The 14774-nt window shown below is 42.4% G+C and overlaps 1 long non-coding RNA gene across 2 annotated transcripts in view; it reads left to right on the top strand.

Annotated features, from left to right (window-relative positions):
• LOC117199845 (uncharacterized) overlaps nucleotides 1–14774 on the top strand; it is a 342114-nt gene that overhangs the window by 67796 nt on the left and 259544 nt on the right. The window contains exons 5-6 of one of the 2 annotated variants that reach the window (XR_007479196.1): nucleotides 2207–4676; nucleotides 8140–8255. The exons of the other annotated variant lie outside the window; for it this stretch is intronic. This is a non-coding gene — a long non-coding RNA (uncharacterized LOC117199845). The remainder of the gene's footprint in view (nucleotides 1–2206; nucleotides 4677–8139; nucleotides 8256–14774) is intronic. 2 annotated transcript variants of the gene reach the window in all.

Genomic DNA, 14774 nt, shown 5'->3' with positions numbered 1-14774 from the left:
ACCAGTCATTTGTGGCCAGGGTGGGTCACACTGCCCTAACATAGAAGATCCAATTGCAAACCTGTGGAAGAGCTGGGGGTGGGTGGTGCTACTGGGAAGACAGTACAGTAGGTGTTCAAAAGAGCAGGAAAGACAGAGTATAAGGGAGAATCTGGACTCTTCTCTCCCTAAATCCAATTCACTTTGCAGAGGAAAACTACTTCCCAAGCTGATGAAAAACTAGTTCTGACATGCAGTCAAAGGGCATCTTAACCATCCTGTGATGGTGTGGCTATTTCTGTTCCTCTCTAAAGGTGCTGAGGAGGTCTTTATCCTAGCCCAGTGATACCAGCAGACAGTGCTTTCATTGCTGCCGTCTAGATCTTTGTTTTTGCAAGCAGCTGTTCTTGTGTGATATTTCTGTGGCTCGTTTGGGGCTTTGATGATAAAAACAAAACAAAACAAAATAAATTCTAGATCTTCCTTCCCCAGGGGCAGCCGAGGGCACAATTCCCAGCTATTTCTCCATATATCCATGAAAAGCGGTGCCAATTTTGAGAGCCTGTAAGATTCCCTTTCTCCCCTGGCAGGCGAGAGCCCTGGCTCAAGTGTTCCTCTTCGGCATTTGGAGGCACTCCTGATTCCAGCATTATGCTCAGTACCGGATATGAAGTACTGTCCTGAGAATTTCAGGACCAGGTGGTTTGGTCCCTAAATGGTCCTCTTTCCTAAATGTTTCTGAAGCCCTTTATGCTGCTATGTGATACTGGCTTGTTTCATTTCTTTGCACTGAGTTTACTAAGGTCAGGTGAGTTCTGTGACCCAGAGTAGAATGGTTCATTGCCCTCTGAGCAAGAAAGTTTATTTTTCTATTAAGTTAGGCAGATTTACCATTCTTTGCCTGATCCTTGGGTAGTCTTCCTTGGAAACACTCCAAAATTTCCTCTTCTTATATAATGAACTACGTAGAGATCAGCAAGGAGTGTTTATTTTGGAGACAGTAAAAATAAGACTCTTGTGTATAATTCCAAATATAGGCATATATTCTTTGGTAATTAGCTTCATTGTTCTCTGTCATTTTTTTTGACAGTATTTACACTAAATTAGAAGTAGTAATAATGGGACATCCTAGTTCAATCCTACAACCATATCTGTCTACAATAAAATATTTGCTTTTAGTGACAGAAAGTATTTCAGAAGTGTTCATTAAAACAATTTGATAACTGTGTATCCATTATTAATAACCCAAGACGGGGATTACATGTTACGTGACTCGTAACCAATAAGGAGGCTGCCATTTCCATAATTATAAAGAATTCATATCACATCCATTTTACTATTCTGTATCATTTGACCCATTTATGGCTCATTCCGAAAGAGTAAGATTTAAAAATTTATAAAGTTTTTCAAATGAAAAATCTGCCAGGTAATTTCTCCCTTCCATTGCTGGCAGTAGATGCTCTCCATCTAAGAGGCCGAGTGTTTGGTTCCACAGCGCTTTCCTCTAACTACATAACAGTAAAGAGAGTTCAGGATCCCCTGAGTTATGGTGACCCCTCTCCCTTGGGAGAGAGCCTGGGCAGAGGGCATATACCTGGGAAGCATTCTGAGGTGTAAATTGTGAAAAGGGAGTTGGGGAGGGTGATGTCAGTTGGCTACGTCTGGAATAAAATTAAGCTGTGGGGTGAAGGGTAGCCACTCAGTGTCCACGTGCTCTCTGTTCAGTGGTCCAGTCAAAGGTTCTGACCAGCCCATTTGGAGAAAAAGTTGAGCAAATGCTCTGCAGGGCTGGCTGAGTCATCAGCCCAGAAAGTTCCCCCAAAGGGTTGCGTACTAGTTGCTGCTACCAGTGCTGCTATTATTCTAGAGTTCACTGTGGGCTGGAGGAAGAGAAGGTGGGGTGCAGCCTGGGAGAGAGGAGAGCATAACTGGAAGGTTGGTAGAAGATGGATTTTTATCTTCTAGGTTTTCTTTCTGGCACAGAAGAAGGAATCAGGCCTAGTGAATGATTCTTGGCCTGTTATTCTTCTCCTTCACCCCCACTCCAAATCTCAAATGCAGTTCACCTTGGAGCGTCTTATAATTAGGGTCAAGGAGATCCCGAGCTTATTGTTACACCTGAGAACCTGGGGCAGCGTTGTACCTAATACACTGCAAATTAGTACCGAGAGACTAACTCCTTTCCCACGTGATCTGATTGCATCACCCTCTCTCTCTCTTTGGACAGGCATGTTGAACAGCAGTTGCTGAAGTGATTTTGATGAAATATGACCTTTGAAGACTGTGGCCACTGACCAAAGAATCTGAACTACAGTTTCCAACATTTTACAGGCTACAAAACATAAGCTGGCCAGCATTTATTGCTTGTACTAACAGCTTGAGTCAAGTTTCCTAAGCCTACAGAGAAGACCTCTTACTGCTGCTAATTTTACTATCAGCAAAGAAAAGGGAAATAGGAAACCATATGGAATGGCTGAACGAGAGCATTTGTGAGAGCAGTATGAACTCGGATTATCCGAAGAGAGGGCAACGTTTTTCTAAAACTAAAAAGGACTCAATTTGCATAGAAATAAAGTGGGGAAAAAATGTAATGTAGAAAAAGTTATAAGCAGAGATTCTGCTCTGGCCTCTCAGGATGGCATTGATTTACATATTAAGGCAGTCACCAGGGAAATGTTAAAAACCCTCTAGGGAAATTTCCAATGTGATGGATAGAACTTTAATATTAATATAGGATTCATCATGATAATGTAAGTCATAGATCTAAGTCTCCCTTCATCAAATGAATAGTCCCTTTCCAGCCTATTATACAGGCAGCACATGCTTTAAATAGTGTCATGTGGGAGACTTGAAGTCTTTCTTTACCTGCAGTTTCTGAAGTTTTGTTCACAGGAATAGTGACCCACCGGGTCATCCATCTTTAATTACATCATCTAGACCATTTGCATTTTCCCCTTTTTATTAATATTTAGTGTTCCTTAAAATATACTTCCATCATACTTTTTTTCACAAATAGAAAAAGCATAATTCAACACATACTATTTCATACATGCAGTGACTATGAAGGGAAGATCTGATTCTTAATCTATTCGTTGATCATTATACAAGGAAAAAAGTGATTTCTGGGTTGCTATTTGATTTAGTTATCTAGTACATAATTATCAACCATATGCATGTGTATTGTTCATCTTACTCAGGGTTTCCTAGTCTTCTAACACTGACACCCCACAAAATGGTGGCTGAGTCTCTCTAGAATCCTATAAGACAATGACAATATTTTTGGAATGAGAATGATTGCAGTGTTGATACCAATATAATAAATGCCAGTAATAATAAATGTTAAGATTCATCTGCTGCTTTTTTCAGCAGAAATTCGAATATTCATTAGTGGAGCATATAATCACTTTTTCTTACTTTAGCCCAAAACACACATGAAAATAAATTCATAAGTACAGACTATGAATACAGACATAAATTGTGTACACAGACAAGTAGACCCTCAAGTTCTACAAGGAAGAGGGGGCTTTCCTTAAGCCTGGAATCACTGCACTATGTCTTTAAATTCGTGATGTGCATTGGTTTCATTCTATTCCATTTCTCCGCTCATGAAGTAACCAATGTCAACATTTGGGGTATCATTTCATGTATTTAGTTGGTATCCATTTTGGGGTGTAAAGGTTCTGAAAAGTCCTGCTGTAAAGAAAATTATTTAATGGGTAGACTCTAGCATTCCTAACTTTCTTTTGACCTAACTTTCTTTTGATCTTATTTTTCAAATAAGATCTATAAACACATTTGGAAATGCTGGCCTAGTGGAGGTGTTCATAAACTGGGCCTCCTCGATTTTTTTTTTTTTTTTTGGCTGCGTTGGGTCTTCGTTGCTGCACGTGGGCTTTCTCTAGTTGCATCCAGTGGGGGCTACTCTTCGTTGCACGTGCTTCTCATTAAGGTGGCTTCTCTTGTGGAGCACAGGCTCTAGGAGCGCGGGCTTCAGTAGCTGTGGCTTGCGGGCTCTAGAGCGCAGGCTCAGTAGTTGTGGTGTGCGGGCTTTGTTGCTCCGTGGCATGTGGGATTTTCCCAGGCCAGGGCTCAAACCCGTGTTCCCCCATTGACAGGCGGATTCTTAACCACTGCGCCACCAGGGAAGCCCACCTCCTGGATTTTTTTTTTTTTTTTTGCGGTTCGCGGGCTTCTCACTGCTGTGGCCTCTCCCGTTGTGGAGCACAGCTCCGGACGCGCTGGCTCGGCCATTGCTCACGGGCCCAGCCGCTCCGCGGCATGTGGGATCTTCCCGGACCGGGGCACGAACCCGTGTCTCCTGCATCAGCAGGCGGACTCTCAACCACTGCGCCACCAGGGAAGCCCCACCTCCTCGATTTTTAAGCTTTGGTTTTCACTGGGAACTTTGAGATGAACTCCTATTCATCCTTTAAGTTCTGACTCAGATGTCACTTCCTCCGTGAAGATTTCTCCACTTGCCCTAGAATGAATATGTAAATCTTCCCTTCGCCCCCTACCCCCATAGCAATTTTTTCAAGTCCATATCAGTGTTTAGATCATGAGTTATTTATTTTTAATTTCCCCCCTCTAGTCTACAATTTCCTTTATTTTAAGGACTGTGTTTTTACTCTCAGTGTCCTACAGAACACCTGGCTCATTGTAAGAGTTCAACAAATAACTGCTGAAGGAATGAATGAGTAAGTAAAGCTTGGGAACTTAAGCAGAAAAATTATCTCTCTGGGGTGTTGGTATGTGATTAATGAATGAACCCTTCTGAGTTAAGTACTTTTTCCATTATAGTGACTAATTCCCATACAGTTGATTAGATTGAGATTGACTCTGATGTGAAATGGTTAATCACTTAGTCTGCCAAAAATACAAGATTGACTGTTACTTAGTCTGTTTTTTCCCCTTGTATAGACATGAGTCGTCTACTGTATATGAAAAATTCTAGTACCCATTCATAGCTGATATTTTTCTTATCTATACTCACTATCAGTCCATAACTCAGAATTTTCTTTTATTTAACTGTTAAAGGAAAAAAAATGACATTTATAGACCCTTTTACTTTTCCTCAAAAACCTAGCATTATAGATGAAAAGAATTGCAGATTAGGCTATATTATGCTTTTAGCCCTTTTATTTATAATATTTAAAACATTTTTCTGATATACTCTTTAAGTTTCAAGCTTATAAATTTTATTGTGGTTTAGGCATATTTTCCTCCCCTCCTTCCTTCCTTCGTTCTTCCTTCATTTCATTTTTTTTCATCTTTGAAAAGATAAAGATGGACTAGAATAAAGATAATAATCTCCCTCCCTGACTCTACCCTGCTCTAGTTCAATGCCAATGTTAACCCTTTGGTGTATCACTTCGTATATTTGGTTGGCATAAATTTTGGAGGGTGTAAGGACCTAGAAGGCTACACTTATAACAGTCTTTTCTACACTACCCTGTTCTCTTTTGAAGATGTTTCACAAAGCCCCAACCTACTAAGGACATTAAGAGGAATGAATATGCCCAGGAAACTTAATTATGTTTCTGTCATAGATACTAGGCTGGCAAATTAGCTGCAGTTAAGAAGCTCACTGTGAAGTGTTGTCAGAATGTTAAAAAAGAGGCAGCACACCTGATTGGAAGAGGAGGAGGAAAAATAGAGTTAAGCCAGAAAGGCTGTTAGACACCTGCTCTCTCCCCACCTCCCCACTTAATGTTTTTAGCAATGAAGACTACCACTGCAGCTAAGTGACACTCATAGGTACTGTTGGCACCACGGGGAGGCCTAAAAGAAAAACAAAAGGGATGACCGTAGTTGGGGAGGGAAGGGAGGAGGAAGAAAGAGACAGAGGAAGAGGAGAGGGAGACCATGTGATGTAACGGGAAAAGCACTCAATTTAGTAAACTCTGGTTTCCCAGCTTCCCTGTAACCTTGGCAAGTTAGCTAGCTCAGAGTCTCTTCAGATGAAAAGTTTGTGGATTGCTGATGATCTCTAAGGGCTCTCTACCTCTAAAAAGTTACGTTGGTGATGTGAGATAAAGAGTTTAAGAGAGCTGGAGAGAAGAAAAAGATATGCATGCACAGGATTGTTAAAGCCACCCAACTCAGGTGCACCTGAATTTGCTCAGGAGCAATTCCTGCTTTCTCAAATCTGGGGAACACCTGATTAGACCTAGAAGTTTCTGTTCATTAGCTGGGGTGGAGATGAATATCTAGCTTACAGAGAAAGGAGCTGTTTTATATATAACCCCTGCCAGGAAGCCAAAAGATGGTGGGAATAGATAGAGTCCTTGTTTATCATTTAAGTCTGGAACCTGCTGCTTCATCCCAGGAAACCAAGCATGGAAATAGTGATTGGATCTTCAAACCCTCATCTTTAGATGGGGTACTTTTGACAGGGCACAAACTCCTTGGCTAAGTACCAGGGGTTCCTGGGAACCAATCCTCTGTAGCAGGGTTTAGACTCAAGACTATTTGAAGGCCAAAACAAAGAGAATGAGTTTCACATTCTCACGCAACTGCTCTGATGTCTGAATTCCAAAGGCATTCCAGAAACAGAGCTCAGGCTTGGTCCCTTGACCATCAGAGTTCTCCCTGTAGCCCATTTCAGGGTAAGCCTGGGGACAGTCAGCTGTGGAATGTTAGAAGGGTAGAATAAGTTTCCAGGGCTGTAGGCTGTTAGTTGATTCCCCAGAAAGCAGTCCTGTGAAGCCATTCTTATTTTTACACATGGCATATCTGAAAAAGGGATTATCTGGCAAATTGCAACATTTTTTGTTTTATGTGCCTCTGAAGGCAAGATGTGTTTTGTCCTCCATCAAGTCTTAAAAAATATTTATCCTGGCATCTTCCCATTTTTCTTTCCACATGGAAACTCCGATATTTTTAAGACTAGTTGTGAAATCATTCCTAGATATGCACATTACATGGAGATCTTAGAAAAACTTTTAAAGAAAATGAATATAAAGTGATATTTCTTTTATGAAGCAGACGTTACAAACTATTCTTTTGTTGGGCTTTTCTTGATTAGCAAGATGTAATAAAATGACGTATATTCTCACCCTGTGGTAGGTATACTTTATCTAGTGGAACAGAATATTGAAAACAGCATGGAAGTTAAGAAAAAAATGAGAATTTGAAAAATTGTCCTCATGATAGCATCATGAAAGCAATACTATGTTATGGTTAAATAAGGCACGAACAATAATTTTGTGTTAGGTATGTTTTTCAATTATGCATTTGACTTTGGTAATAAAAGACTCGTGTTTTTCAATAATGTTTGGAATTTAAACATACTGTTCCTTTTTTCCAGTCTTCAGGAGAGCACTTACCAATGCAAAAGTTACCTCTTACCCATTCTTGTCCATTAAAAATTAAATGCTTTTACAGTAAATTATTAAAAGTGGTAGGTTGGCGGCAAATCATCAAAGGTACCATAAACCATTATGCAAGCGAGCAAGTGAGCAGTCTGATTAAATCTAAGGGATCAGAAGGCATTTACATCCCTCGATATCCATCGCAAATTCTCAACTGCAAAAGCAGCCATAAAATGCTACATTAAATTACTTTAAAAAACTCTTCCAGGATTTTCAACATTCAAGAGCAACTTGCTTTTTAATTAAGTATGAACTAAGAACTTCTACCGCAAAGTACAGATATACCACTATTTAAAGGTTATTTCCTCTTTCTTTAAAACTGCTGCAAAATTAGCCTCATTTTTCCAACTGATATCACTCACTTAATGGAATTGAAGCATTCTAGCAGAGTTTGCCGAAAAGCTAGTTATTAATTAGGTGCTGTTTTCCCACCAAGTGTCTTTACTATCATTTAATTACATTGAAAAAGGAAATGATGCGCCCTGAATGTTGCAAAATCATGTTGAAAATGTTAGAAGTATTTAAATAAGATATGTTTAAAGAAAAAAACCCATAACTCATGGTTTTGGTTTAAATGAGGTAATATACATCAAATGTGAAATGCCTAGCATACTGCCTGGCACCTAGGAGCTACTCAATAAATGGGGGCTTTTCTTGTTGTTAACCCCATTTTTCATTTGAAAAACTCAGGCTTCACCAAGACTAACTTGTCCAGTGCCATGCAGATGGTGTGAACTGAGGGCTCTTTGATTCTGAGGCCTGTGCTCTTTTATTTGTGTCCCACCAGGTGCTAAAATCTGCCGTGCAGGCAACCGTCTAGCTACTCATGGAAGCACAAAATGTCTATTGAACCAACTCCTTGACAAATAAAAAGATAGGAGGAAGAAAAATATGAGCATGAAGGTAAAATTTTGTCAAATTGCAATAATTGTGGACAAGGGCAAAAGCAGCCCGAAGTGTTTATAATTGGGTTTTAGAGCAGGGTCTACTCCCAAGTCTCCCACCCACTGTTCACATCTGCCAAGTGGGGTGAGGACAAATAATTCTGCAGCTTATCTGGTATTGGTTTGGGTGGCTAATAAATCTGAATGAATAAGTGAAAAGCAGACACTTGAAGGTCAGACAAGTGTCAACTGATTTCATCTCTGTCAGTGGTTCTCAAATTTTAATGTAAATCAGAATCACCTGGAAGGCTTTTTAACCAATGCAGCTGGGCAACCCCAGAGTTTCTGCTTCAGTATGGGGTGGGGCCCAAGGCTATGCATTTCTAAGCAGTTGGCAGGTGATGCTGGTGCTGCTGGTCCAGGGACCCCACTTTGAGAACCACTGATTTAGGTTATCTAATTTAACCGTCACCACAACCCTGTGATGTAGGTGTTATCGGCCCCACTTTATTTTATTTATTTATTTATTTATGTTTTGCGGTATGCGGGCCTCTCACTGTTGTGGCCTCTCCCGTTGCGGAGCACAGGCTCCGGACCCGCAGGCTCCGCGGCCATGGCTTACAGGCCTAGCCGCTCTGCGGCATGTGGGATCTTCCTGGACCGGGGCACGAACCCGCGTCCCCTGCATCAGCAGGTGGACTCTCAACCACTGAGCCACCAGGGAAGCCCCTGGCCCCACTTTATAGAAGAAATAATGGATGAGTTTGGGATACATGTCAGAAGAATAGTTTGAATCCTGGTTAAAGAGAAGTTGAGAAATTGCCTTCAAAGAATCTTCAGAATTTCTGAATCACTCCATTGGTGACAGTAAAGCAAGACTACAGCTGTTCATCTCTTCTCCCACCACCCTCCAGAGGCAAAGATATTATCAGAATGAGATGAAAACCCACTGATGACATACTCAGCACTGCATGGTCCCAGAGACAACAATGAAAACTGAAGCCATGCTTTCAGAGATCCTTGAGCATTCTAGATGGGGAAACTGAGGCACGGAAAGGTTTGATGACTTGTTTAATTTGACTTAGTGTATGAGTGGCAGCACTGGGGTATCAGATAGCCTGAAACCCAATCAAGGTTTAATTATAAAGGAAAGACTTGGAGCTTCTATCTGACAGTGAGAACCATCCCAAAAAGTGACTGAATGTAGAGGCAGCCTAATGAGGTGGAATAGGTACTAGGACAGGAAGCAGAATTCATTTGCTGACTGTATATTTATTATCTTTCACACACTAGGCACTATTCTAGGTGTGGGGATAAAGTGGTAAACAAGATGGACAAAATTCTTGTTTTTGCATTCTAAAGGCAGTAAGGTAATCAACAAGTGAAAAAAAGGCAGGAAATTTAAGAGAGTAATAAATACTAGGAAGAAAGTTAAAACCAGGTAATGTTGGAGAAAATGACCACAGACTCAGAAATTTATAAACGTGGGTTTGGTGGTTTACTAAAGATACAGAAAGAAATGTAAGGGATTGACTACCAGCCAGAGGTTTGAACTTTCACACCCCACTGCTCAACAATTCAATTTTATGGGTTCTTTTTAATCTATGAGTATAACCCAATATTTCCCCCTAGACTTCTCCAGAAATTATTTTAGGATCCTCAGAGGAGGGAGGCTCTTGTACTACATGTAAACAAACTATAAAAAGTTGATAATATACTTGAAAAGCTAAGCAGGAATACATTTCGAAAAAAGGGGAAATAATAGTATGTGAAATCATGTACAGAACTAATAAAAGATTCAGATATGTACTTCAAAGTCAAGGGCAATGATCACAGTAATAGTTGATTCAAGTAAGAATTACCAGTGGGAGGTTTAGCAAGTGGTGATTCATCTCTTCCCAACCCTGATTTGAATGATGTCACAGTGGTAGCTTGAAGTCAGCCATGGTGGGAGTATTTAAACCAGGAAATTGGTAAATGAATGCTACAGCGCAGACCTTTTAAAATTATTACTTTTCTCCAGAGGGGTGGTTGTTGTTGGGAGAAACACCACCATAGGTCTCTCCTGCTTCTATGCATCTTGCTGAGTATGCCAAGAACGGAAGACTCTGACCTCTCTCAACCCAGGCTATTTCTTAGGGTTGTATCTGCAGTGAACAACTTTGAAGGACGAGGTAACGTCTCCCTCTGGGACAAAAAGCGAACTTGCTTACTACTTGCTATAAAATTGGTAGATTTTTGAAGGTAAGTGTTTCTCTCCCATAACGCAGCACACTTCATTATTTGGGCGCTCTTCGAAGCGGGGAAGGGTAGCTAAAGTGGCCTACTGGGTGGGGCTCCTGGGTCAATTCAGTGTACTGTTGTGGTTTCCACTGCTGAATGTCTAATTGGTAATGATGCTTTATATGCATGTATTGTAGCTTCATATGTGCGTACCTATCTGGGTCCTTCACATTGCTCTCATGGGACTTGGGGGCAAGGGGAACCTGGTAAGCATGCTAACACTCATGATGCTTGCTGTGCTGTGAATAATCAAGTCTGTGGTCTCACTAGAGTTATCTAGCTCACTGATGGTTCAGCAAAGTTGAAAGTTGATGGTGTTCCCTAGGTGGCAGCAGCCATCCAACCCCAATGACAATTCTGGAAGACCAAATGCAGCACAATGTGCTAAACCACTTTTGCCTTGGAAACACTTAAGGACCCCTGATGACTTTTGGGTTGTTTACCAATGGCCTAGCCAGTTGGTCTGCCACTTGGAAGACTAAGACTGGTAGATTAAAGATATTCCTCTTTGTGTCGTGAACTGGGTAAACACATTGTGTCTGCCCATCAGACATCACCTGGGTGATGGTAAAGGTCTGTTTTTTTGCTCAGATGAACTAGAATTAGGCAATTGATCAAGATAGCCACCATTGCCATCTGATTTCATCATGGTACTGGGCATGGTAACACATCCACCATCACAGACTGGGCACACTGTGAAGGATGTTTCTCATGGATGCAGAAGCTTCCACTGCATACCAGACTAGTGACTCCTGCAAAAATTTGGCCTATTTGTTCTGTGGTGATGGAGGCCACATTACATGGAATATTAGCTCTGTCTGTTCCTGGCAGATTGACTACATTGAATCTTTGACCCCGTTTTGGGACTACTGATATTGCTTCTCTGCTTTGACATTTTGTCAGGGTACGGTATTGCTATTCCAGCCCAATTAGCCAACTCTAGCCACATCATTGTGGCCTTTACAACTAAACTGTCATGTGTTGTTAGGCTTGCTGGATCATTTGCAAAGACCATCCAACAATGGGCTAACAGTCAAAGAATTTGATGGACATTCCATATGGAAGTGGCAAATGACATTTCCAACTTGTATTCTTGATGGGGAGACCTTAGTCACATGACCATGCTTAGTTGCCCAGGAGGGAGTTCTGGGGGTACAGAGCTGGCTCTACACTCGGCTAAAACTCTATTACTGGGGAAGAAGAGTGGAATAGATCTTGGTGGGCAGACATAAATCTTTGCCCTGAGTATCCTGTGTAAATCTCTATCATAATATTTGTAGGATAGTTTTATTTCTTTATCTTCCCCTACTAGCCTGTTGAGCTCCTTGAGGACCAAGGCCTGTGCTTTCACTTCTGAATCCCTAGTATCTAGCTCACTGCCCCTCCTATATGAAGAATGAATGAAGCAAGTTATATTTCTGTTGAAGAATGAATGAAGCAAGTAAAGTGTATGAATGGGGGGAGCAGGACAAGGGGAAAATGAGCGATACTTTCATTACCTAATTCAGAAAGCAAAGCTGGCTTACCTAGGGCCCTGCTCTCCAAGTTTACATAAGGCTTTTGATGAAAAGCTTTGCCGTGAAAAGAATGAACTAATTCAGCCAAAAAAAAGGCAAAATTCAAATGTGAGGTTCTATAGCTCAGCTCAAAAGAAACAGTTGCCTGATTGTCACCAGGTGACCTCACTTTTCTCCTCGGTCATCAGCAAGGGGAAGATATAAAACAGGTGAACTTGTGAGTTTACACAGTTTTTAAACAGAGGTAGGTGATGTAAAAGTAGTTTTGAAGCATATGGGAGGAGCTGTTTATACAAAACCTGATTTCCCAGCCACAGTGTGAGATGAGAGCAGGGACCAGGGACCTCTGTTCGTTTGCAGACCCCACCCCCCAATCCCTATAGAAGGAGAGTTTCCAGCTGGCCTAAGTCAGCAGAACCAAGCAGGGCTGCCCACCCTGGCCTCCTGGAGATAACAACAGATGGCGAATAGGCAAAGCAAATTAATCAAGCCACCAAATGTTCTCAGATTTGGTTTTCAAATTCACTAGGCTAGTTACATATGACCACTGTTGCTATTGTGCATCATATTTATTTGACAGCCTTGTCCAGCCCTTACGTTTCTCCCTCTGGCTCAGGCTAAAGAACATGTGCATTGCATTTCAATTAGCACTTCTCAAAATTCAAGGCAGTTCTGAGGCTAAGAACACCAGTGTGCCAGCAATTTATGCACATAGGCTATCCATGCGGCCCATTTTAGTGTTCTAATATAACCTAAAGGTCAAAGGCTGGAGCTCAGTTTTTTGAAATACAGGTTTAGAAAACTTCCTTGAACATGTCCAAGTTCAAGGAACTTCCTTGAATGACGCCCTGTTGGCCTATCTTGTCCATCTATCTGGAGGAGTCAGGCATGACTTTTGAGATCTCTTTCCATAGTCCATGTGAGAACCTATGTTAGTATGGAGCAGACTCTATGACAGTCTAACAACCCACCCATCTCCCCATTTGTAGTACTTACTCCTCCACATGAAAGGCTTTTGGCAGTGAGTCGGCAGCCAAACGTCAACATGGCATCAAACTCCAGAGAAAGCCCTAGTCTACTCGGATAACGGCCAGCAAATCACAGGGTGTGGGTTCTGTTCCTACAGCATCTGGAGGTATTATGTCACTCCTGCAAGATATTTTTACCATGGAAAGAAATGCCTTCTGGGAAGGGCTGTCTAGAGGGCAATTTTGCCAAAGGCACAGAATGATGAGAAGGGGTGAAATCAAGGTATTGGCCCAGGGCTTCCCTGGTGGCGCAGTGGTTGAGAGTCCGCCTGCCGATGCGATGCAGGAGACACGGGTTCGTGCCCCGGTCCGGGAGGATCCCACATCCCGCGGAGCGGATGCGCCCGTGAGCCATGGCCGCAGAGCCTGCGCGTCTGGAGCCTGTGCTCCGCAACGGGAGAGGCTACAACAGTGAGAGGCCTGCGTACCAAAAAAATAATAAAGGTATTGGGCCCGGTAACATGGGCTTGTTACTGACCCTTTTGAGTCGGGCCCCAACAAGGGTCATCCTGCCCATTTTTGTTCAAGCCAGTAGAACAAGAGGAACTTTGGTTCAGAAGCAAAGGAAAGCTTTATTCTTTTGATCGGAGAATGGAGAGGGGTAAGCTCAGACTCTACAGCACACACCCTCCCCGACAGGCCGCGGGCAGGGATGCCTTATAGGGCGGGGCAGCGGAGTGAGGGGGGCGGAGCTCTCGGGGGGTGGGCGGGGCTGCACGGCTCAGGCTCCAGATCATCGCGGTGCTGGGCGCAGCCTCTCTGCACACAGCCCGCCGCCGCCATCTTGAATCGCGTCGTTCCGTGCTCGGCGCTTCTGCAAACGGTCCCGAGCCGAGGTGTCGCCAGGGCGGTTCTGCACCAGGAACTTTGGGCGGAAGGGCTGGTGTGAGGCCTCTGCCCGTGGCTCCCTGTGAGCAAGTGAAACTAGACGAAGCGCCAAGGCGAAGAAAAAAGGTTAGATTATATTTTATTACCTAGATTCTATTTTTATTTCCCGGGAACTGTTAATGGGCTTTGCCAGTAACAGGCACATCCCTAAGGACTATGAATTTGTCCCCAAACCATCTTCAGGTGCATTTGGAAACTGACCTTGAAGCAGTGTGATGTACTGGTTTGAGAGAAGATGCAGTCTTAGCTCTGCTCGGACCTTTTGTCACTTCTGTGGAACAGTTTTCCCTTTTGTCAAATAATGGGGTACGACTCCCTGGGTGACCCTCAGTAGGCCACATCCACATGGTGTGACAGGTCTAATGGTGAGGAGAGAGAAGGACAAAGAGGATGAGCTGCAGGCAGGGCCAGCTCTGGGAGCTCCAGCCACCCGCACCAATCAAAGGACATGTTTGACATAGACTTGGCTGGAAGGGCCTTCATCAGAATTTTTTGCTTGCTTCCTGGAGAGTGGAAATCAGGAAAACAATGGCCATGATATCTTTGAATCAGGACTGGTCTCGAGATGAATCATAATAACAAATTCTTTTTATATACTACTATTCTGTTTCTGAAGTGCTTTGAAGCCCTACTTTGGGAATAAAGAGGGATTATTAATTCATTTTAGAGAGAAAGTTGCAGAGAATTTCAGATCTGCTAGCAAATGGTTAAATCTAGACCTAATGATGTGATTGAGAAGGCCAAAGCTTTCCTTGTCTGTCCCAGAATATGTCCTTTAAAACTGCCAAAGTGTAAGAAGTACCTACCCATTAACCCTCTACC

Source organism: Orcinus orca, chromosome 9 (assembly GCF_937001465.1).
Source record: "Orcinus orca chromosome 9, mOrcOrc1.1, whole genome shotgun sequence".
Taxonomy (NCBI): domain Eukaryota; kingdom Metazoa; phylum Chordata; class Mammalia; order Artiodactyla; family Delphinidae; genus Orcinus; species Orcinus orca.
Note: the sequence above shows the minus strand (reverse complement) of the source record. Positions and strands in the feature narration are given on the sequence as shown.